General features: G+C 39.5%; 1 protein-coding gene across 1 annotated transcript in view; it reads right to left on the bottom strand.

Annotated features, from left to right (window-relative positions):
* Positions 1-24,901, bottom strand: part of LOC128357989 (serine/threonine-protein phosphatase 4 regulatory subunit 2-like) — a 149,332-nt gene that overhangs the window by 108,999 nt on the left and 15,432 nt on the right. The window lies entirely within an intron of this gene.

Here is a 24,901-nt window from a genome sequence, read left to right as displayed (position 1 = left end):
GGTGTGATTTTGTTACATTATATCAAAATGAAAGATATGGGGGGGGGCTCTCGGTGTTGCACCATCCCCATCACTTTTACCACCAGATGTCACTGTAGTGCAGCGTCATGTGCGTTATGGTCGAGTGTTCATTAGCCTACATAATTATTCTCAATTTTTAGAGGCCCCCCATGGTGGAGGCCCTGGGGCTGTAGCCCAGGTTAGCCCAAACTTTTTATGGAAAAACCATAATCCAAGCCAAGTAGTTTTAGTTTTGACTATCCCAGGTGGTGATCTTTACAACCAGAATTAATAACTCAGAGGTTAAAGATGTACTCACTGTGTTCCAAAGATTTGAGATGACTTAGAACATCACAAGACAGAGAGAGGTAAAGCTCAGTATCATCCACATATAGTATGTATTAGCATATACTACTGTTAATATAGCGTATACTACTGTTTCTTTATAATGTTGCTGTGTTGTTGTGTGTTCAAATTAAAAAGAAAAGATCCAATAATTGACCCTTGTGGAATCCCTAAGAACTTTTTTTAGTTTCATCTTATTTAAATTTAAGATTTAAAGCTAGCTAGAACAACATCTATTTAAGTTGGTTTCTGGTTTATCGGAACTGGTTTGTACGACATATTATCCAAAAGCATTCGTGTTTACTTCTGTTTCAAACGACTATAATTGAAGGCAGTGTGACAAGCTGGCCATGGTGGGAAAGGGGTAGACATGATATTGTTTAAATGCGAGGATAAAGCATATTTTTTAGACAGTCTCCCCTGGAAGGCATTTATGGTGTTGCACTTAGTTGTTGACATTAAAAGTGACTGAAATGGTTATGTCAGGAAAGTGAGAGGACAGCTAGACAGGCGAGTTAAAACCCAGATGAATTTCATGCCTCTGCGCAGCTCGCTTATCATGGCGTGAAGTGGGTGTGAATGTTGGATTCGGATTGTAGGTTTTGGAGAGTTACTGAAATGGCCCTTCACAGCCCCACCTAATTTAACCTTTGAAAGGTGTGTGAGGAGTAAAGTGGCTAAAATTAAAATCCTTTTTGAATCATTGCAAATATTAGTCACTGATATGGGTAGTTTCATTGTCGTTGTTAGATATTAAACCCAACTGGAACATATTATAAACACTGTGGATGGGAAAGCAATCATTGAATTGTTTATATACAACTTTTTCCACTATTTTATGAGGGATAGGGAAGCTTGAGATTGGTATGTAGTTACTAATTACAAAAAGGTTTAGATTATTGTTGAGTAAATTCAGTATATCATGTGAGAAACACAGAAAGAAAGACTCCAACAGTGACAGTGTAGTGAGGATGTAGTCAAGTGAGCAGGCGGAATAATTCAGCTGCCTGATAACTTCATTGAGATCAGCTAATGGGAGAAAAATTATACAATGATCTATTTTTAGTACATGGTTTTAAGAAGAAGACTAGCCTGAGGCATTGTTGTTCAATACTGCAATACTATCTCTAATAGTAGACTCTTATGAAATAAATGAGCAAGTTATAGCTCATTTCCCCATTGAAATAGCTATTTAAGTAAGTAACACCCTTGAGATAAATCCATCAGATAAGCCTGCTGATGTCATTATATCTATGCTGACAGCCCTTTTTCTATGGTGGCCGTTTTTATTCTGTCACACCCAACTGTAAGTATTTCTAAATAAGAGAGCCGATAACATATATCAGCAGCACAGTGAAGAATAATTTCATGGTAAAGTGAGGAGTATAGTCTCGGGACTCTTTATGTTCCTGCACAGTGAAGGACCTGCAGTGCTCCTGAGAACACTATGAAACTGTCAAAGTGAGTTGTTTGCAGCTAGCTGAGGGGCAGCCGTGACAGGGAAGAGAGGAGCAGTGCTTCAGAACTGCTTCACATTGCAGCACTCTGGGAACACGAGTGGCATTTTCTTTGTTTCATAAAGAAAGGTCAAGTGACAAGGACTGAATTCACAATCAAAAAAACAGAAATGCTCTGTTAAATATGATTTGATGGTCAAACCTGAATGTAAAGACTTATTGTTATTGACTGTATGCTTATATATTATGATCAAAAATAATATCATAATCATAATAACTGATCAAAATCACCTTTCATGCACAAAATGCAGATCAAATTGTTCTATAAAACAAAAAAGACGTAGTCATGATAATCTCAAAATAGACAATATACATTAATCCATGAGGACAAATATAAGGTCAAAAAAAGAGATTCTTGAAAGATCATAAATTGGCTAGCTGACAGGCACGACAGGCTCTGATGTGCAGATTCTCAGATACAATCACGTTAAAGGGAATTGCCTCTTGGTGAACATAATTGGATCTTTCCCCTACCTATTTATGTCCCCGAGGGACCAAACTATGTGGTGGAAAAACGAAAGGGAATTTAATGAAGACTCTGTTCTTTGATTTCCATTACTAGTTCATGTCAGTGAGCCATGCTGGCAGTGGAGTCATATCAAAATGAACATTGATAAGCCAGATCACTGAAGGTCAGGATGATGGTGTCAACTCTGAAGCTCTGAAACATTTTTTTCTGTCATACCTTGTGAACTATAAGTATCAATAAGTGCAGTTGTACTAATAATCTACTACAACATAACCCTTTAAACGTTGCACTAATTCATCAAGATTATCAGTTTGAATCTTGTACAGGTTATGAATAGGCCTTTCTTGGGAGATACAGTGAAATAATATCATGTTGTGATATGAGACGATGGAGATTTTTGGCATATTGTGTACAAAATCTTTTTGGCTCTCAACTTATTTGTGTGACATATCATAGTTTAGATGTTGTCTTTAGGTTGTCTTACATGCTGCATTACAGTTAGTTATGACCAAAATATAATAACAAATCAAAGTATGAACATTTCTGTTAAAAAATCATCTTTTTCATTCTGTCAGCATCACCCGCTCAAAGCAGTGTGAAAATGTGAAAATGATTCCTGAAGCACAGCACTAGCTATCAGAGATGTTTTATTGACTCTGTCTATGGCTGTGAGCTTGTCTCATTCAAAGTAAAGCTTTCTGTTAATATTCCAAACTGCTAAAATCACGCCGCTGTCCAAGAGGAAGGACATTCTCTGATTTATGCTGCCTCTCCCCATTTGGTCTCTGTTTGATGAAGAGGGCCATGAAGCCCAAACAACTGGAAAAGTCACTCAGCACCAAACTGCAGAGCCCTTCCATTCTTTAACAAGATTACTGTGCAGCTTCTCAGACAGCACTTGAATTGCTGAGCCCCTGAGGATCCCATGTTTTCTTTTTCTCTCTCCCAGTCTCTCGTTCTCTCTGTCTGTGTCTGTCTCCAAGACACGTGGCTCTCCATGACTGTTGCTCTCACTCAGTCATGGGAGGGGCGATTCATGTGGGGCAAAGGGAGCCTACAGGAGACTTTTGGGGGCTCTCAGCTGCCCTGCGCTCTCTGGAGCGTAGCGTATGAACACTGGAAGAAGTGCATGTGTGAGTGAGGAGCTTTCCACGCAGGAGGGATCTGGCCCAAATTTAATCTCTCTATTGTGAAGATGGAGGGTTAGAGGAAAAAAGGGCTGCGCCTGCTGAAATCCCACTGGCAGTGCTGCAATGCAGGGGTTTAACATGGAGCCAGAAGGCAGGCGAACACATTAAAGAACTGGCCCTCTGATAACACACAATACACACATTTTCTCACAAACACAAGTACACTCAGAATGCATGCACACATACGCACCCACGAAAGCCCATTTGATCTGAGATAGCTGTGTAAAGAGTGTTGGACAGGCAGGAGAGACCGATTTCAGTATTACAAAATTCTGTGAAGCCTACACTGAATTTTATAAAGCAGATCTTCTTTAAGCAGGGTCATGTGTAACATCTTAGTTATCAGGTAGGTCAGCGTTTTGCAACACTGTGATCAACGCAACTCATATACCAAAAGAATAAAAAAGTAAATAAGGACAAGAAGGACTAAAATATTAACATAAATGCAAACTATGTAATTTTCTGCCACTAGGGGTTTGATGACGTTGTGAAGTAGCGTGGGATCATGGGAGTTGTTGTATTGGTCACTGCAGTCAGCCTCTCCCAGTAAGGTTCCTTCAGTGTTCATCATTTGTTTTTTTATCAGGAATGCAATTATCTGCAGAGGTCTCCTCCTCTCCAAAACAAATGAACATCATAATTAAAACCGTTAAAAAAAAAAAAACTGAATCAAGCAGTTTCACATTTAAATAAGTGTTTTTCTGATGCTATCTGATGAACACAGGATGCCTGGGGTAGTCTAGCTAATGCTAATGTTTGCTCAGCTTGTTTCTCTAATAACTTAAGCTCCAGATGTCCGATGAGGAAAACCCATCATCCAGTTAAAAGATCTATAGATATCTAAACAGTAAATGGTAAAAATTAAACTTAAAATTGGATAAAAAGTCAATTTATGGCAGCTTCTCGCAACGACCTCAATGCTGACACGTGCAAAGGGGATATGACGACATTCACAGATGACCAAATGAAACTGACTGTTACCTTGATTAAAATTACGGATTTCTCTGGGTTTTAAAATGATTGGAAACATTTAGGGCAGTGCAAGTGCACAATTCAACAAAATATATAATAATGGTCTGGTCATTTGTTCTTTCATGTGGATTTTTGTTGTTGTTAATGAAGGTTTTAATCTGAGCACACTGCACCATTTGTCTGAATACTAATACTCTAAATACTAATACTAATACTGATACTACTACGAGTACTAATAGGAATACTAACACCATTACTAATAATAATGATACTCATCGAGGCGGAGGCTGCTGTGGGCTTTACTGTTTGTTCCTACAGTGTGAGAGGTGAAGAACATGATGGGTGGTTGCCAACATGACAGACTGCTGACTGTGGGAGTCTTTCACAGTCAGCAGAAACAAGCAATCGATGGCACTTTGGCTTCTCTATGCTCTGATACAGCCGGTACAGACACAAGAGAGAAACAGTGTTGTCCATCAAACTTTAAAAGAGCACTCGACCCATTCAGCATTTCTCTTCTATGACATTGTCGGACTTGCGGTGGATAGGCCTTTTTACTTTTTGTTTTTTTACAAGAATCAAAATCAATGCAGTCATTGAGGTTAGCCTCAAGCTCCTAACCTCAAGCAGAGGTGAGTAGAGAGCTACATAGGTTTGGTCAATGTCAAACTGGTAGCCTTTAGCCCAAAAACCGACGTTGACTCGAGTGACATCATCACATATGTGGCATGCCCCAATATTCCCCTGCTACACCTGCACACAGACTTCAAAATGAAAAGTCACCATTAGTGTATGTGCATGTCAAGCACATTAAATAATATTCTATGAATAAGTAAGAAACTACCATTCCTGTTAATGTACAGGATTTGTGAATTTCTCACAGCTGACATTGTTGATTCTCATTTATGAAGGTTCATAAAAACAGTTCCCTTGAAAAGAATCACTTAGCCTCGAGCAAAGCCTCTGTTCTCCACGCTACGCCCGCTGCTGGTTTATCTGTAAGCTCACCAAGATCAAGCTGTCATAATGCTGACCTGCGAAGAATTTTAGTGATTGAACATGGCTTCAATGACAAAGAAATGTGGTAAAACAACATTTAACAGAGATCCAGAACTGATGGTTTGGGAGTATCCTGCATTAAGTCTAGAAGCGATTTTATTCAATTTAGAAGCTCAGGTTAGAAAAAAACTGTTTTGGGCCAGAGATCCATCTCAGCTACATTTAAAATGGCTGCATCAAATCAATCTCATTGTCCACCCTGGCAGCAGTTAAATGTAATTGCTCCATCAGCCGCATGACACAGCATAAACGACAACAAGAAAGATTTTTGTTTTTGCTTCATTTTTTTCTCTTGTTATTCTGCTGTCTTCACATCTTTTAAGAAAACGATGATCTCACTTCACTTATTTGAACCAAGTGCTATTTTTCACAAAGCTGCCGTCCATAAATCCTGGTGGAGAGCGCCTACTTTCCTCCGGCTACTTGCTTCACTGGGAGACAAGACCTGTGTTTATGTGCAGAAATAAGGCAATTCATCATCCAGTCCCAGAGAAATGGTCAACAACGGGGGAACCAAACAGCACACAATTCCAAAATAATTGTTTCCCTCCTTGCCTGCCCAGTGAATGAAACATAACACTACCAACCACACTAGACAGAAAGAGAGATTAAACACATGAGGAAATAATGAAATGCATCAATTCACTTTCTACTTCTGAGTATTAATGTTGCGTCGATTGTAAGAGATATGTTGACAAATCTAATTGTTTGAGTTAGCAGTTTATTATCTCCATAGAAATAATTGGTCGCCTATCAAGGAAGAGAACAATCTGAGTAAATGGAAAAAGGAGGAAACACTCAAAAGCCTCCAGACCTCAATGTCTCTGAATTACATGCTTTCTGAGAGCAGTGTGATGCTAGAAAAAAAAAACAACAGCAAACTCCTCAGGGGACCAACAAACTCTTATAAATGTCAAATAGGGTTTTGTAATGCACTCTGCAAGCAGCTATTTCTTTTAGACAGAGCCGACCTCTCAACATAATAAACCATATTACCTACCACCTATCTATAGCTGGAAGAGGACAGAGATTTAAGAAGGCCCAGATCAATTTTCATCATCGTGTCCACATACAGTTAAATGTGTGTTACATTTCAGGTCTAAACCAGCAGTAGGAGGCATACTCTTTGTGTTATTGTGTGTTACAGTGATTCGGAGGCCTGCGCTTAGGATGAAAATTGCACATTTGTTATAAGACTATAGATGTGACAAACTTGTCAGAGGAGAGTGGATGGTCTCTTTCGCTCCTTGTAATGCGGTCAAAGGTATTGTAGGACAAACGATAGACAAGCCGCCAATGGCAAACGGAGAGGCTGCTCAAGGGGATCATTCACCTTCACGACGCCAGTGAACTCCATCACAAGGCAGGCCCAAATCTTGAGGAACCACGGCATCATTAGTCAAACACAGATTGAGTGTGACAGCCAAGCTCTCATGATGATCTACTTGCAGCACATAAAAATGAACTCTTGTTGCTGCATAATTATGTTGTTGTACTGAAATCATTCATTGCTGCAGAGTTACAGTCCGAGGCACAAAGCAGAGAGAAATATATTGTTATAAAGATACCATTAACCATACCAACTAGAAAATAACTGTAAAATATTAAGGACAATGAAAAACACATATCTTACCTCTGTAATTAATATATACAGTTATCAAAGAATAGCTCTCTGGCTAAAACATGCTGAATTTAATTACAAATACTTTAATTAGCTTACTGTCAGTTGTTGCTTCCCACTGTTATGATCTCATTTAAAGTCTTTAATATACATGTCTTTAGTCTACAGGTCCTTCATGGGTGAAGAATTGCTGCAGTTTTAACATCCTTGCCCTCTTCTGACGATTTCTTCAACTGTGTATAAAAAGAGTTGTGTGTTACTTACTTTTTAAAAATTAATAGGATTGCATTTCATCACACCTCTCATGTGTTCAGAAACTCACTGTCTGGAGTTGAGTGATGGAAAGATTTGACCTTAAAACATTGCGATATTTAACTGAGATCATCTGTAAAGTAGACGGAGAGTCTTTTTCAATTAAGCACTCATTAAAACCTAAATTAGGTAACGACCTTTGAAACATACTAGCACAGGGAAGAGAAGAGAAAGGTAGACGTGCACTTCAGCACATCCGTCCCTGATTAAAACGAGAAGTCTTGGTGTTATGTTTCAAGGGTCTCTTCCATTACAAACGACAAGCAAGTTTTAATTACATCCATGTTATCTTGTCATTAGTATCAGCACTTCCTTAGATCAACTGTGTACTGAAAAATATCTGCTCAGTATTTGCATTTGAAATGTGCATGCTGGCGTTGAGATTGCATGAATGTCTAAAGGTTAACTAGAAAATAATCAAGAGTAGTGCTCTCGGCTGAGAGATGTCCTTCTGAATGTATCATTGGTAATCAACTGCACAGTATCAAGTTTTTATGCTACCCATAAAGTAGTCTACTTCTGAATTAATGTCTTCATTTATTTATTAATTAAATATTCTGAACAAATGTATGAAAAAATATGGCCGCAACAGAATATGTGACTTTTATAAACACATACACAATCAGAAATACTATAAAATGTACATTAGGAATGCTCCTGCAGCCAGACAGTAATGTATTATCACCTGCCCTCACATCGCCTTGTAATCTGAGAGTGGCATCAACAATCAATGGAAGGGGGGACAGAGAATACAAGACCAATCAATGCCCGTTAGAAACACTATGGTAATTGCGCACTTATCAGCTTGGAGCCACTAAATGCAGTGAACTGAATTGGATGACCATTCCTAATATAACACTTCGGTTAACTTTTAGAATAGCCAAAGATTTTATAAAATGTTGGTGCAATCATACAATTTGATCTCTTTTGTTCATTGGTTAAAAAAACAAAAAAGCTCTAATGAAATGTATTCTGAGCCTGAAAGTGAAATTTGATTATTGTAATCAACATCTGTTTCACAAAAACTCTCAGAGAGATAATTATCATTTTCTCATTTCCTCACTGTGAACAAGCTGCAGCGTTTGGTGTAACATGAGCAGTTAACAGAATAAGACAATTGAAAGATCGTTATTGCAAGGGTCAACTGGATCAATACTAAGAAAATATATAAATAGACAGATGACCTCTTAACTAGTCTTACACTGTACCTATATATATATGTAAGCCTGCTGAGTGAGGATATCATGCATCAAGCTTGTTAACAGGTCAAAATTAAAATCAATTACACCACTTCAGAGTTTAGATGCATTGAAAATGTGAACATCCAAACTGGCACTCATAAAAGAGAACATTTTGTTCCCAAGACAACAATGTCAAGACACTCAATAGTTTACTCTATAGTGAGTACTAAAATTGAGATTTCACAGTTTGCAAATGCAATTTGTCAATTTAACGGCTAAAAAGGGGGGCCACAAATCCTTTGTAAATATTCATATAGACATCTACAGCCATGGTAGCATCTGTGTGAGGCAATATTTAGAAAAGACCTTTTTTCTGAGCTAAAATGCTCACAATAACAATTCTAACATGCTGATGTAAAAGCAGGTATAATGTTCACTATAGCAGTCAATATAGCCCTCTAACATTTGCTAAGGAGCACTAAACACAAACTACAGCTGAGGCTGATAGGGAAATAGGAAATTAGTGTTGCAAATATTTGGACATAAACAAAAGAGTCTGACAATAAGTTCAATTTCATACCAATCCATCCATTACTTGCCAAGGCATTTCACTTACAGCCAAAAATGTCAACCTCATTTGGCACAAAAAGAAATATCACCACAGTCATTCAGCTTCATCCTCCGGGGATCATGAATGTTTTGACTAATCATCTAATAGTTATTGTCATGTTTCAGTCTGGACCTAAGCAGTGGACCAACTGACTGACCTACAACCAACATTGCCATTCATAGAGCTGGGCTACAGCAGCCTGGCTAGAAATCAATTCCAATCTCAGTATGTAATGATCTATAACAACATTTTTACACAGTGGTAAAAGTAACTGAAATAGCTGGACTTTGTACTTTGTTTAAAAAACAAAAGTATATAAATACTTTGCTACACTGGAGCCATCAGATATTATTGGCATTCAGTGTCAACAGGCTAAAAAAACACAAACAATTTCCAGGCTTGGATGGGAAATGTTACCATAACTTGTCTTACTTTCTGGCCAAAATACAAGTTGAATTCTCCGACAGAGCCACTCTCTCTCTATCATAGCTCCATTTACAGACCCATCAAATTATCCCAGCAGGATGTTGCACTGCTAACATGGGGAGAAAAACAATTTGGCAACAAGGTTATTAAATGTCATCTCTGGAGTTGCAAACAATAACTGCAGCGCCCAATGATGTAGTTACAAACTTGAGAAAACAACAACTGCAATACATTTATTTGCCTTACTGACAAGAGAAAACTAAGATTCAATCATGTTACTGTTTATGTGATGCAAAACACAGAATCCAACTTTTAACTTATAATGTCACCCAGTTCTTTTTAAACTAAATAAATCATTTCCTTTGTAATCCTGTTAAACATTCCCAGGTTTATAGGAAGCCATAAAATGACTATGTTTCATTATATCAGGTTTCAATGTGAAAAGTAATCATCATTTCTGCCTCTTACTGCATCCCAACAGATGTAAGCTAATGCCCCAACAATTAAAAACCAGAAAGCCTTGAAGAAACACAGAACACACGCCAAATCTTTCCACTCAATTGACAACATTTGAAATCCTACACAGTCCACTGACAGTATTCTATCAATTATTCAGGGGGAGAAAGGCTCACAAAAAAGTACTGCACCCCTGGCTATGCAGCAGTAAATCACTGTATAGCACACCATCTGCTGCTTGTCAAAGCTAACGGTTGCTGTGTGCACAGGAGTGCAGAACAACATTGATCCTTAAGCCTGGGTTGATTTCCATTGTGAATCATGGGGTAGGAAGTGCAGGTAAAAATGCTGTGTGACAAAAAGGTGCATTATCTCAAGATATTTATACTGTCTGTGTTACATTTTTAAAGCCATATATTGAAAGTCATTTCACAGTGTGCACGATGTGAGCAGGTTGATATTTCTATGTCCATTTTCTGTGTTTCACCTGCGCTAAAGTGCAGCACAAGGAGAGGAAATATTTCTTTGGCTGTACAGTACAGTACAGAAAAAGGAGTAGGCTATTAAAATATCTCTCATTAAATATTGAGCATCCACATGATGGGATGTAGGGATGATTTTCCCTTTCGTCTCTTGGTCTGTCACCCTCGTTGGTGTTCAAAGCTTTACTTCCTCCAGAGACAAAATGTCCCGTATTCACACTTCAAACTAAGTGGTATGATTCAGTTTGCAGGCTAACTGTGCGCCGACTATTTTCTGGGCAAATAAACAACATGTGTTCCTCACAATATTCCACTTATTTTTATGTGTAGCATCAGTTAAAACATCTGGCAACCATTTTAAAACCGTGCAACTGAATAATATTTAGTAGGAACTAAATATTTCAAATTGAACTCGGTGTCTCCGGGTCTGTGCTTTTGTGACAGTTCTGATAAATCTTCATAGTACTTTTAGTATAATTAGCATCACTTCCATTTGGTATCTGTCATAGGACTAATGGCTTTTTCCGATTTTAACTCAGTCATTGCAAGAACTCACTGCCGGATTTAAAAAGTGTCTTAGAAAAATAACCCAATACACACACACAACACAGCAGGGCTGAGGGAACTGCATTGTGTCCCAAATGGTTGATATGTCACAAGAACCAAGTCACTGTGGGCTCTCATTATGCTGTTGATTATCAGTTATTCTGCACGTCAAACTCAATATTGTGTCTTGTCATTCACGCAGTCAAAGAACGACCAATCTAATTATTTGCTGTGTTTACATTCCCTGATGTCACTGTGTGAGATTTTGAGTTAGACGACAATTCGACTGCATTTTGTATTCAGCCTCTCCCCGAAGTCTCCCTGCTGTGAAAGTTTAACTGAAGTCAAAACATCCTGATATGCATTTTGTAAATAAAAACTGAATACAATTAAAATATATTCAAAGGTGACAGGTGTAAATACCTGCTTTTTTACAGTTACACTGCCCTTCTTTAGTCCAATTAACTGATGGTTCTTTACTCTCTAATTCTTTATACCAGGAACAATGCATGAGTTATTCAGTATGAGCAATTTTAAAAGCAGTGTGCCTTCAAAAGAACACATTGCATCATTACATTCAGTAACCTCTGCACTGGCAGGGTTTAATACAATACAATCTAGTATTATCATTAAAAACCCACATATCACATATCTGTGAATGATTTTAGCTTTAGAGTTGGAGCAGAAATGATTCCAGCTGGTATACACACGCTGTCCTTCTTGTCTGCTTGATTTGTGGCTGCCCAAAAATAACAATGGCAGTCATTTTCAATTACAAGTGATTTTTGCTACTTTGGGGATAAAAAAACAACAACCAAAAAAAAGAAGTTCTATTGACCTGTATTTCACTCTGAATTAGTTATTTTGTTGAAATTATGCAAACTCTACACAATGCAAATGCTCCATCAGTCGGGGGTTCAGTTTTGCATCTACTAAATGCTCCAACATTATGCCTGAAAAACCCCTCAAGGAGAGGCAGCTTAGCTGGCAACACGAGCTGTTTAAAATGTGCACCAATACATAATGCACAGTCAGTTTAACCTCTATTGCAGCTTAACTTTCCAATTTAGATTCATTCCTTCATTTTGTAATATGAAAATAGTGAGGCTGCAAAAATGAAAAGAACGTTTGTAAAAAGATTCTTAAACTTTTCAGCAGCATGCCAGAAACTAGATAAGGAGAAAATGTCAGTTTCACTGTGTATATGAATTACTCTGTAATGGCACTATGCAGTTTCACTGTGCGTTCAGATAGAAAGCAGCACAATCAGCTAGTCCCTGTAAGTCCATTCAATTCTAACAGAACTGTGGCACCGGGGAAACCGGCCAAAGTGGGGTCGGACTACAAGTCTGCCAGCCGTGATAGAGCCGAGCTGAGACGTTGCCCCCGTTTCCACAGTTCCTTGTTTTCCAACCTATTTGAATTCATTTTATAAATAACAGCTCCGCCTGAAAAGAGCAAAACAGGCTATACATTATTTACAGCTATTCAAAGAGACTCATCACAGAACTTTAAAGACTGCAGGAATAAATGATTGTTGCATCACGGTAAGCCTCTTTTTATCTTTAATTCATTCAAGCTCATTTGTATTAGTTTGATGATCATGACAAGCAATTTACCCCACCCTCTTTGTTATACATTTGGTTTTTCCCTTTTCTTCTTCTCCCTCACCACTATTCCAACCTTGCATTGGTGTGTTTTAAATGTGGAAAATCTGAAATGCAATACATAATTGTTAACAAAAATATTTGAATGAAAAAAATAATAATGTGCCTGTTCAGACCAGTATACAGGCACACATTTCAAGCCTCTTTCTATGCACATTTGGTTAGAGATTAAAATTAGTACAGAATAAAACTCTTTCTAAAAATAACTTCTAAACCAAAGTCTGGAAAACTGCTGATGCCAAATATCAGCAGCATTTAGCATTTACATTACTAAATTAGAACATATTCTATTTTATACATTTAATGTTATGTTATTATGATATGTTATGATGGTATGCTTCTTAATAATTTCAATTTAATTACTCATGCTAGATTTGACAGAAAATGTAAAAACGGCTGAATCCAGTCCTGCAGAGTCCACTAATCACAGCACTTCGTTGCATCATCAAAATCAACTCATCTCAGGGGTAAGAACGTTTTCACAGTGCAGATTGATTGTGGAAACTAATGCATGCACACTTATCAAAGAGCATACCCAATCAAAGACTAAATGATGGTGGATGTAAGAAGGATATCAATATGAAGCAGGAATATTTCTGTGCATAACTTTTCACGATGCCTTCAAGCTAATGTGATGGTATTTCTATCAAGACACATTTCTATCTTCAACAGCAAGGTATCGACTATCAGTCTCAATAACCTGACTAGACCTGCAACGATGGGTCGATTACTCTATTAGTCAATCAACAGAAAATTCATTACCAACTATTTTGATGATTGAATAATTATTTTAGAACATTTTAAGAAAAAAAATAGCTAAGTGTGCAGTCCAGTTACAGCTTGACCATTTCTCTCTCTATATTAGACACATTTATTTATTTTTATGATTTATGTATTCATTATATTATATATCTTTTTTCTTCTAGTTATCAATGGCCAATTCAAGTTCACTGTGGTCTTTGTCACATCTAATTTCACTGTTGTGCCGGGGATTGTGTAGACACACAGTACACAAGACATACACAAAGGTCGTTGGTATCCCCCCTCCACACAGGCACCCTAACTAACGAAAGGGATTTACTGGTGCAGCACCAAGGACATGATCCCTCACTGACTTCTCACTGATAAACATAATCTATTGTTATGTTAAGCAAGTTGAACTGAATACGCTGCAGTCGGTAGGTGAGTGTTCTGCCCTTACACCACCTGTGTATTTCTAAAGACAGACCAACTAATTGATTTATTGTCAACAGTGTCAAGGACATTTTCATAAGAAAGTCTAAGAGAGAGAGAGAGAGAGAGAGAGAGAGAGAGACAGAGAGAGAGAGAGAGAGAGAGAGAGAGAGAGAGAGAGAGAGAGAGAAAACTTGCTTCCATAGCCCCTTTGACGCATTTCAATGAGGGGGCACAAACCAGCCATGTCCTAGATAAACGGTACCCTACACTGCATCGAAAGACTCTCTACAGCAGTCACGTTTACATAACAGCAGACAATGCATGGGGATGCACATCACTTCCAGAGCCCCGTATGAAAAAAACAAAGGCTAAAATGCTGCCTGTCCATCATTCTAAAAAACCACACAGGATTTTCTCAGCAGAAACATGGGTTTCAAGATGACTCACAGCAACACATTAGCAATCCTTTTGTAGAATAGGCGTTGTGGTTTGGTGTAGTTTACTTTGGTAGATTTAAATTATCTGCTAAGGGCAAATATGTTGCAATTAATTTCTAATTTGCATTGACTCTCAGTTCTGCCTCCAAGAGAGGATTGAGTTAGGGATTTGCTACTTCGAAAACAGGGTAGAAAAATGTCTTTTTGAAACGTCTTTGGTGGTTGTGCTGGTATTCTTGTCATGAAGAGTGCCATGTTCAGACTATTCGCTAAAGCTCTTTAATCCCCTGTGTGTGTGTGTGTGTGTGTGTGTGTGTCCAGTGTTAACTGGCTACAGAGTCAAGTATGACAAACCACTGCTGTAACTGGCAGACACAAAAGGAACATTTGAGAGAGAGAGAGAAAGAGAGAGGTAGAGAAAGTCAAGCTTAAAACAAGAAAAGGAAAGGAAGATCCCGGAGAGCAGCGACAGCGAAAAATGAGGGTGAGCCCTGGTTTGGCCTTTTAGAGATTGGGATGGATAAGGGATTCTTGAGTGACACATACATTGCTCGTTTTCTGTTGGGCAGATTGCAACCAAATTTCATTATTCATTATGTCAGTGAGGTCTCTCAACCGACAACGAGGAGGAAAGTGGTAGGCAAGGAAATGCATAAACCGAAATGTAAAGGGTTGTTGACTCATTGCAGCAATGTGCAGTGAAATTAGACTCTGTAACATGTCGTGATTCACTAATGCTTTGGTTTAGCATTGAGACACACCAGCACAGAGTAAGATATAAAGGCGCTTCAGCAGCATCTTGATGTTTTCTCCCCCTTTTGTTTGTCCTGAGCTGGCTGATATCATCCACTCTCATTCAACCTCTTGGCAATTAACACACCCATACTACAATTCACAAAGCAGTCTTATATTACCAAGGACGTACAGTCGGTAAAATGATGTGCAATATGGTTCTATCTGTATATTGAGGCTTTGGGTAATGATTCAGGAAACCTCTCAAGATGAGACAGATTACAAAAAATGTATTTATGAACAGCTCTCCAGATAACAATGTTGTGAGTGGGGTTTTTCGAAATGTACAATAGAATGGGAGCAATTATTTTGATCAATATACTATAATGAATATCGTGTCCCGCTAGCAAGGCCCAACTATTACCGGGCTTATCATGGGAGGAAATAGATTTTGCAACTCTCCATCATGCTCTTGGAGAAGCCAACCAATTTGCTGTCAAGTCAATAATCTCTTTGGGAGAGATCGAATCTGCGAGATTTCTACAACTTGGATGTGACACACAGACAAAACACAAAGCTAGTAAGTATTCAGACATGATACTTGACTCTTTTAAAAATCCACAAGAAGTTAGATTAGTAGCTTCTGTTTGTTACTCACTCTTCTTTGCATTGAAGTCAAAACATTGTTTGTTTAGTGCAAATAAATATCAGGAATCTTTTATTCTGAGAATGGCCGCAGCACAATGACCTGAGTAGAGAAAGAGTAAAGAGAGGATGGCTCAATAGTCAGTGGAGCACTTTCATCTTTACAAAGTGCCAAAAGTGACCTCCCACTCACACTACTAGGATAATTCATTAATTCAGGAGGTCAAATCTTTGAGAAGAATAAAACAGACATGATGTATCAGCACTGAGACTGAGAAGATTTTCCATGTAGCATGCACAATCTTTTTTAAGATCTATTTTTGGGCTTTTTTTGCCTTTAATATTTAGTCAGTAGCTGGCAGAGACTGACAGGAAACAGGGAGAGACAGAGGGGGAATGACCTGTAGCATAGGTCCCTGACTGGATTCGCTCTAACCACTCAACCACCAGGGCGCTCCGCAATAATACCATCTTGATTCAAAAAGCCAGCAATTTTATATCTTTCGCAGGGCTGCGATTAACAATTATTCATTATGGATTAGTCTGCCTATTATGTTCTAGATTCATTATTTGCTCTTTAATATGTTGTGAAATAGCCAGATATGCCCATCACAGTGAAGTCTCCAAATGTCTTGTTTTGTCTGCACAGAAATATTCAATTTACAATCTATATAAAGCAGAGAAAAGCAGAGAATAATGACTTAATAATTGAAAATTGTGAATCTGAAAGAAAAATATGTGAAATGAAAAGATGTTCTGTCTGTCATCAGATTGTTGTTTTAGCTCTAATCCTTTGTTAAATAGAGATCAACCTTAAAATATGTTAAAAACAAAGCACTGCGGCATACTCTACAAGTAAGAAATATCTCTAAATATGTCGATGCCTCTCAGCACAACATAATTTATCATTTCATGAGGAGGAAAGCGTTTTACTTTTGATTCTTCTGTTCTTTGTTATCTCTCAGTCCTACCACAGAGAATGTAGCTGTACAACTAGATCTCACAGGGATTTTTTTTTTTATTCTGTGTGCTGTCCTTCGCCTGCACACTGGCCTCGAAAACCTCAAAGAGAAACGAATCAACCTTCATGCTGAGCACCTACACACACAGTTAAAGTATTCTCATTCCTCCTCTCTCTCTCTCTCCAATCGCTTTATTTCTCTCTCTCTGGCAGATTTCATATCCCACAGTTCCTTTAATGAAAAATATTAATCCTTGTATACCTCTGATATATAAACAAACAAACAAAAAAAAGGGCACAGGTCACAAAAGCTTGCAGGTTGCATGGAACAACACAATTATACAATTCCTCACTTTGGCAGCGCCAGTACACACTGTAGTTTAAACTAATTTCAGAACATTTCATAGTATGACACACTCAAAACTATTTCAAAGCCTGAGTTTATTTTAAAGGGAAAAAACATGTTTTTTTTTCCAACAAGATTTTCTGTTGATGTTTGCACCGCTCCAAGCGTTCTGAATGTCAGATGGGCAGATTCTCACTTGGCAACACTATGAAATGGCAATTCAGCTCTCCCACTGCAAAACCCCATGGGAACAGAGAGAAAGAAAACAGAGAATGTCTCTTCATTTCTAAGATTTCAGTGGACAGGAAAATATAGTTAATGAGGCTCTGTGTTGTTTCTCTGAGCTTCAGAATGTGCTGCCAGATGCCTTTTTGAGTAGGCAAAGAAAAAGAAAAATTGAGAGGAAAATACATACAAAACCTTCAAACTACATTTTAAACATACTGAAACCCTGAAGGAGCATTTTTAAGACAGCTTTTGGCAGACTATCATACGTCTACCATCATTATTTAGGTAGATTATATCAGTGCATAAAGAAGCTTGATATTACAGCTGGAAGGTACACTGTGCACCTATGGGCTTCCACCTCCAAGGCTCAATCGTATCAGCCTCTCTACTCGTTCTTGATAATGTCAAAGTTGCAATTTAAGTGTGATTTTCTGGCTTTTGGGGGACTGGAATGAAAATGCTGTCATTACCCGCCTCCTAGCTGTGTACTGAGAGTCTTGGAGCCAACACATGCATTTGCCTCTGTGCGATCCCTCAGCCAGTTTGACAAGGACAGACCCCCCTCAGTTGCATTTGGCAGACACCTCTCAACAAAGAGTGGCGCCGCTTTGAGTATAAACTAAAAAGGAAATAGAACACATTTAGCACAGCATATGGAGGGCACTGAAAAACACTTTGCAGCTTTATTTCACAAGCGTTTCAAAGCTTTACTGTAGATCTTAAAGCAATGAAGACATGAAGGCTGAGTATGTTACACCAGAATGGACGTCAAGTACTAGAACGGTTACAGTGACGATGAGGTTAGGTGACAGGGGTGCAAGCAGAGCAGTGAGACGTGGTCACCGGCCAGACAATATCACCCTGGAGACAGAGGAGCTAAACAGGTTCCTGAGCTCTGACAGTGCTTAAGACTAACACGCTCACACATACACAAGCCTGGATGCATTCTGTACATCCCCCCCCCCCAAGCATGTATTCACATCCAAGAGTGATCAGCACAAATCCCCACTGCATCTTTGTCAAACACATGTGTATGCATGTGCACACCTAAACATACAGTGTTTGCATGTGTGAGCTGAATAAATAGCTGAACAGGCAGACCTTTCTAATGCAGGGAGACTGGGTTTAAAAATAAAACTGAGGAGAGAAGACCAAAGATTGTCTCCAAAGATAAACTGCCGAAAAACAGCAGGTTTGCTGTATAGATGTGTCTCCTGTTACAAGCTGTCAGCACAGTTCCACCATGTAGACAACACTTAACAACAACCTAGAATCTATGAAGAAGATGACTAAATATAACACCAAGCTGCAGATTTTAAAGCCACACCTCCTCCTTCTTCATGGTTTAATTCAGACAGACCAGATGAGAGTTACACCAGATGTGTCATATAGGAAGGTGCTTTGCTACAAATTGGATAATTAACAGCGCCACAGAGCCAGCATTGAGGCATTTGGCTGTGGCATGCAGCTCAGTGGAGAGTGATTGGCTTTGAGGGCCGAGGGAGCAGATGGGACGGGGACACAGAGCTGGACCAAACGACTAAGCGTGCCACCCTGGTTTTCCATCAAAATATCGCTTCCATATTCATCTATGCTCAGCTTGTCTCCTAAAGAGAGATTCCACACAAAAGCAACATGAGCTAGCTCTATTTTAGCAGTATTGCAGCGGCTTGTTCTTCATATCCATTTATCTCCGCCTTTAGCTCCACCCTCTTAACATTAATTATGCAGCTCAATGCAGCACTCTGAATCCCTACTGCAGCTCACCCACACTACAATACTCGACCGCTTTCTCCCACTCTCTCCGTCTCTGTCACACACTCACTCATGCATACACACACACACACAGATACCAGAGTCTCTTTTTCTCATTTATGACTACATTTTCGACTATCCACAGTCAAGGAAGGGATTTTTCTCTTTAAATAGTGTGCTGTCATAAAGACTAAAGATATGACTGCAGCAATCCTCTGTCTTTCTTCAAGAGGTCTTGCTAGGCTTAATGTTAATGCATTATTTTACTAAAGGCAAAGGCATGTGAACCATAAGCTAATGAAATATTAAATGTATTCATAAACTGCTGCATTTAGTCTAATGCATTTAACACCCCCTCACAAAGAAAAAACTGACATATTTTTTTTCCAGCAATGTTATACAAATAATAATTCAGATACATTAGATGTGAATGAATGCACAAGATTCACAATGATTATGAGCTGGATTAGTATATTTAGTTACAGTGTGACTCATTATCAGCACATATTTCTGCCTTATCATTTTCAAAGCCTTGTTCTGATTTTAGAGCAAATCAGAAACAAACACTGGCGGATGTGTTGAGGCAAACACACTTAACAGCTCAAACACCTGCCTGGCGAGGTGTAATTGACTCAGCTACTCCCGAACACAGCGAGACACACAATCAGACCTTGTCACAGGAAGCAGAGAGAGTCCACACAATCTGAATCAGCCACATCAGCAAATAGAGGCAAACCAGAGAACATGTAATGAGGGAAGCTCTCACGCTTCAACCGTCCCACCCCCCAGGCAGGCAGTGGGACGGAAACGTAGCAACTGTTTATAGATGCAGAAACAAGCTTCTCCTTCGCTTCCTAGAGCTTTCACGTGATAAAGATTAATTTCACATTTTTCATGCATGGGTCTGTGCGCTTGCGTGCATGTGTACGTGTGCTTGCGTGTGACAGAGACAGAGTATTTCTTGCCCAGCCAAAAACTGCATAATTAATCCGATAGAATTTAAGTGTGAGGCTACCCTGTGTGAGTCATTTGTGCATACCGGACACTGTCTGAATATACACTCAATAAATGGTGGGTTTTTTTCCTTCACATGAGCCAACATCTGATGAAGGTCTTAGCAGTTATCCATGGGATCATTATTTCTCCTTTGCCTCACAGGGAACCATCAACAAAATGTCAAACCGCAGGCATACAAACACACCATCTATTTAAGGTGCCATGTTGTTTGCTTCCCTATTGTTGCCATTTCAATAAGTTCAATAAAGTGCCTGTCTATATTTGCAAAGATGCTACCTCTGAAACAAAAGCAAACAGTAAGGCAGATGTTCCTAATGAGGAAAACATGGCCGGGGAAGGTGGGATCATTCAGCTGGTATTGGGTAAAGTAAATGTGTTATACGCTTACATAATCCAGGGGGAACGTGAATTGACTACTCCCTCTCTCTACATGACAATGCGTTTGCAGACGCAGGTCGGCTGTTTTGTCATGAACACTGTTATTTGCATCACCCCTTTAAAAATTTGTGCATCACAAGTCCAGGATGTACAACGGCAGGTCAAAAGCTCTTTGTAAGGTTTCTGTTCATCAGCAGGCAGTGCTCTGTGCCGTGCAGCTCTGCTGCTGCAGGGGTCCTTTCAGTGCATGGAACCGGATGGTGAGCTGAGAACACAGCGGGGGCTGGGCACTGCAATGTACTGCAGTGCTCGTAGCTCTGCTATGCACGCCCACTCTCTTCCATTCTTGCTCTGCCTCTGACAATCTCTCAATCTCTCGCTCTATCTCTCACCCTCTCTTGCTCATACTTGAATTATTTGTCTTGCCTTCCTCCCTTCACTTTCTTCTCTTTCCTTTTGTTCCTTTCTGCCTCCTTTTTCTTCACACACTCGTAGCTGACTGTAATCCACGTGTCCAGCACTGGCTCTTATATTCTTCATTTACACTAGCTTACCCTCGGGCACTCACATGTACAGATAAAAATATGTTTACCCACACACATATATTACATAAATACATCCTGTAACCTTTCCCAGGAGTGTATGATAAAGTATCCCTTTCCTGGTTATGTGAGAAAGCACACCACACTGTCCTTCCTCCACCTCACTGTATTCATCAAGGTGTCATTCTAGTATCCCCGAGAGGGTCTGCTGACATTCAAAATCTGCAATGCCCTCTATTTTGTCTGTACAACCTAAAAAAAGAGATATCATTTAAGTTAACAAATATCCAGAAGAAACTCTATTTTTACTGGTTTGGGGAGTTTTTACAGTCATTTTTGTTTCCCTGACATAGAGAGTTCTGGGATTGTTGCTAACTGTACTATGTCACAGTGACAGCTGCTGCTGCTCCGCTATGTTGCTTACACCATCATTTACCGGGGCACACTAAACACCCATGTCGCACAGTCTGGGACAGAGAGTGTCATACACAGAGGATGAATAATGACAAGCAGCTGCTCCCTTCCTCCAAAAATGCCACGACTGAGAAAGAGTTACAGTATATAACTTATATAAATGCACAGGGTCAGACTATGTAAAGAAATGTGATCATTCCCAGCATTTAAATTCCTACACGTGGCCTGAGCTGTTGATATTGACATGCTAAAATGCCTGATTCAAGTAGCTGCTCAAACATTAAATTAGACTTAAAAGTAAATCACAGGATACACGTCTGCCTGTTTAGAGAAACCATTCTACCTAATTAGAAGTGGTTACACCTCCTCCATCTCCCACTCTGTTTCTATCTTAAAGAGGGATACTTGCTAATTCTTGTAAACAGTGAGGTGGTTTCATTTCCGTTTCCCATTAGAGAGCTGAGGTTTCTGGCATTGCTATTTGAATGAGTTTCTCAGTAAGCCAGTTGCTTCCTGCTGAGACACTTTCCTGGTTGTTCTCATCCATGACATGAAGCAATGCTTTGTGTCACAGCAGGTGTAAAAACTGTATAGGCAACATGTAAAACATTATAGGTTTTAAATGTTTCTCCTCACTGATTCGAATAACACTGCAGACTTTTAACACCTCTGCAATTAATGGAAATGATTTCTGGGAAATATAATTAGTCACTAGGTACTATAAGCAGACATTGTGTATAATGTGCTCTTTTGATAATTATCCTTTTAATTTAGAGCTATCAAACAAATAGCTGAATGCAATAAGCTTAGCAACCACAGCACTGACGCTCCCACCTGGACCACACAGTGATAATATAGGTAGACAAGGACAGGACGAAGCCATCTCTGCAAAACATAGTTCTCTGTAAATTGTTATGAGCTCTAGAAAAGGAGAGGTGCATGAATAATGAAAAATGTTTTCTTCATGCCTTCAAATGAAGAAGCAAAAGGCAGGATGTGTAAAGCAAACCTCAATTTCAAACAGGGACTTGGAAATGTGCATAGCCAGAAGATTTATTAGGTCATCTCCACCAGACATAGATAAACTGTCCTCTAACCCTCATTGCTAAACAACACTGGTTTGCTTCTAACATTTTTGAGGAAGCACTTATCAACAGTCTTCGCTCTGTGCTCTGTCCATGGTGCTGAAATGGGTTACATTTCCTTTCCAGCCACATCCTTTTCGTCACATATAACTCACTCTTGAATAATTTCAACATTTAAATTCAAACAACCAGTTACTGGAACCAGAAATTCTGGCCGTGTTGATGCATGTCTTGTGCTTATCTCTAATATATGTGGGTGAAAGGTATTATCTTCATTGCTAAGTAGTATGAAAACACCAGTACATACTGTACTCTTCATCCTGTCTAACTATGCTTTTCAGTGTGCCCACACAAAATACACTAAGTCCATCCAGTATTTCCTCCAATTCTGCAGCAGGCCAGTGTTCCCCGACATTTTCAACAGAGACAACACACAGTGCCCACTGCTGGACAGTATCAAATCTTCATTCACTAGTGATGAAGGTCAGACTTACAAAAAACTGTGCTTAAAGAAGGCTGATTATGAACGCATATTGACAAAAAAAAATTGTATTAATTGTCTGTCCTTCGCTACACACAAGCAAAGCTTCACTTTCCTTTGTTGTTTGAGTTAATTTGACAATGATAATGAACCATCTCTTCACTGTATAAATACACCAGTGAAGGTACATGTCATGATAACATTATCTTTTCCACTTCTTTGGCACACTCTTGTCAGTGATCCTTGTCCAACCAATCAGAGAGCCTACTTTTACTGCAGGCTCAGACTGAAGGAAGTCCCAGAACACCGGATAAACAAAACAAAAACTCATCACCAGGCTGAAACGCTATCAGAGCCAATTCAATCTGTTATCTAAGCAACCCCACTGATACCCAGAATACACAATGAGTGCATGCACAACAAAACCAAAATGGGCTGCATGGCTCTGAGCTTCTCAGGGTGAACTTGATTTACAATGTAAGGTGCAAAAACTTTACTCTTAGCCAAAGCAGGGATTTAATAGAAGAAAAAAAAAGTTCTATCAGTGGCAGTCATTTTAGAAAGCTGGTAGCTGGTTTGATTCGCTCTGCCTGGCACTGGCTGGATGCTGAGGCAGCTCTGCTCAGGGATGTAATGGGATACTGCAGCACTAGAGAACCGTGTGCACAGAAACTTGCCTAGAAGCATCAGGGAGTCCCGCACTAACCTTCCCCCTCCCTCACTCTCTCTCTCGCTCTTCCTCTGTCTCTCCCTCTGCTTTTCTGTCAGGACTTTATTATATAAGAAAATCATTAAAGTACAAATCCACATATATATCTATGTGTATTTAGATTTGAAATACTGAAAGAGGGCAAACATACACTGGCAAAGCACACAGAAAGAACTTCAAAAGTGTAAAACCCACCGTGCCTATAGTAGGAGTATAATGTAGCTGCTTACCTTTGGTGCTGGTTGCTCTCTCCTGGACTCTGAGCTCTTCCCCTTCTCCTCAGGCTCCGAGACACTTTGAGATAGAGAGAAAAAGAATCAATTTCTTCTTACTTTCTCTTATTTCCAGTTTTCAGAATGAATAAGTCAGGAGCCTTAACACAGCCCTAGACACACCTTTACTCTGTCCTCCTGTAAACTCTTCCACATATACACACACAGAGACACTCATTCAAATGTACCCCAAGACTGGAGTACCCAAATTGATAAAGATCTGCTCAGGGGAGGGATAAAAACTACACACACTCACACACTGCAGTTTTTTTTCCTCCTCTTGCCCACTCGCTCTGCTGCTTTTTTTCCTGCTGTCTTTTCCTGCACTGCTTCCTGATTGGCTAAGCTGCTCTTCAATAACATAAGCTCTCTTCTTTAATTGGAAGGGGGCCAGTTATGTGGTGCACCAGAAACCCTCCCGCCTAGCTCATCTCTCTCTCTTTTTTTTCCCTAAGTGCCTGTGGTGAAGAATGCTGAGCTCTGCAATTTCATATGCACCGAGCAAAGAATAAAAAAAAAGGAATGGAGGACAGAGGCAGAGGGGAAATGGGGGAAAGCATCGGAGGCAAATCAGTGGACCGCAGTGGGACAAGCAGAGGCTGCATGGGAACAAAGTGGGAAGGAGGGGGTGGGAGGGGGGGATATAGATGAGTTGAGGGCAGATTTGGATGCACATTCCACCAACCCTAGCATGTTGAGGTGTGAGAGCAGGTCACATGAAGGGAGATTTCCCTGCGTTCACTGCAGCGTGGATAGGTGGCTCTGCTGCAGTGAGAAGTCTAATTGCCAGGCAAGAAGGGGGATGGGATGGGAAGGGAGGGGGAGGAGGAGAGAGGGGGTTGGTTGCAGTGATGCCGAAATACAGTCTTC

This window comes from Scomber japonicus, chromosome 4, assembly GCF_027409825.1.
Source record: "Scomber japonicus isolate fScoJap1 chromosome 4, fScoJap1.pri, whole genome shotgun sequence".
Lineage (NCBI taxonomy): Eukaryota > Metazoa > Chordata > Actinopteri > Scombriformes > Scombridae > Scomber > Scomber japonicus.
Note: the sequence above shows the minus strand (reverse complement) of the source record. Positions and strands in the feature narration are given on the sequence as shown.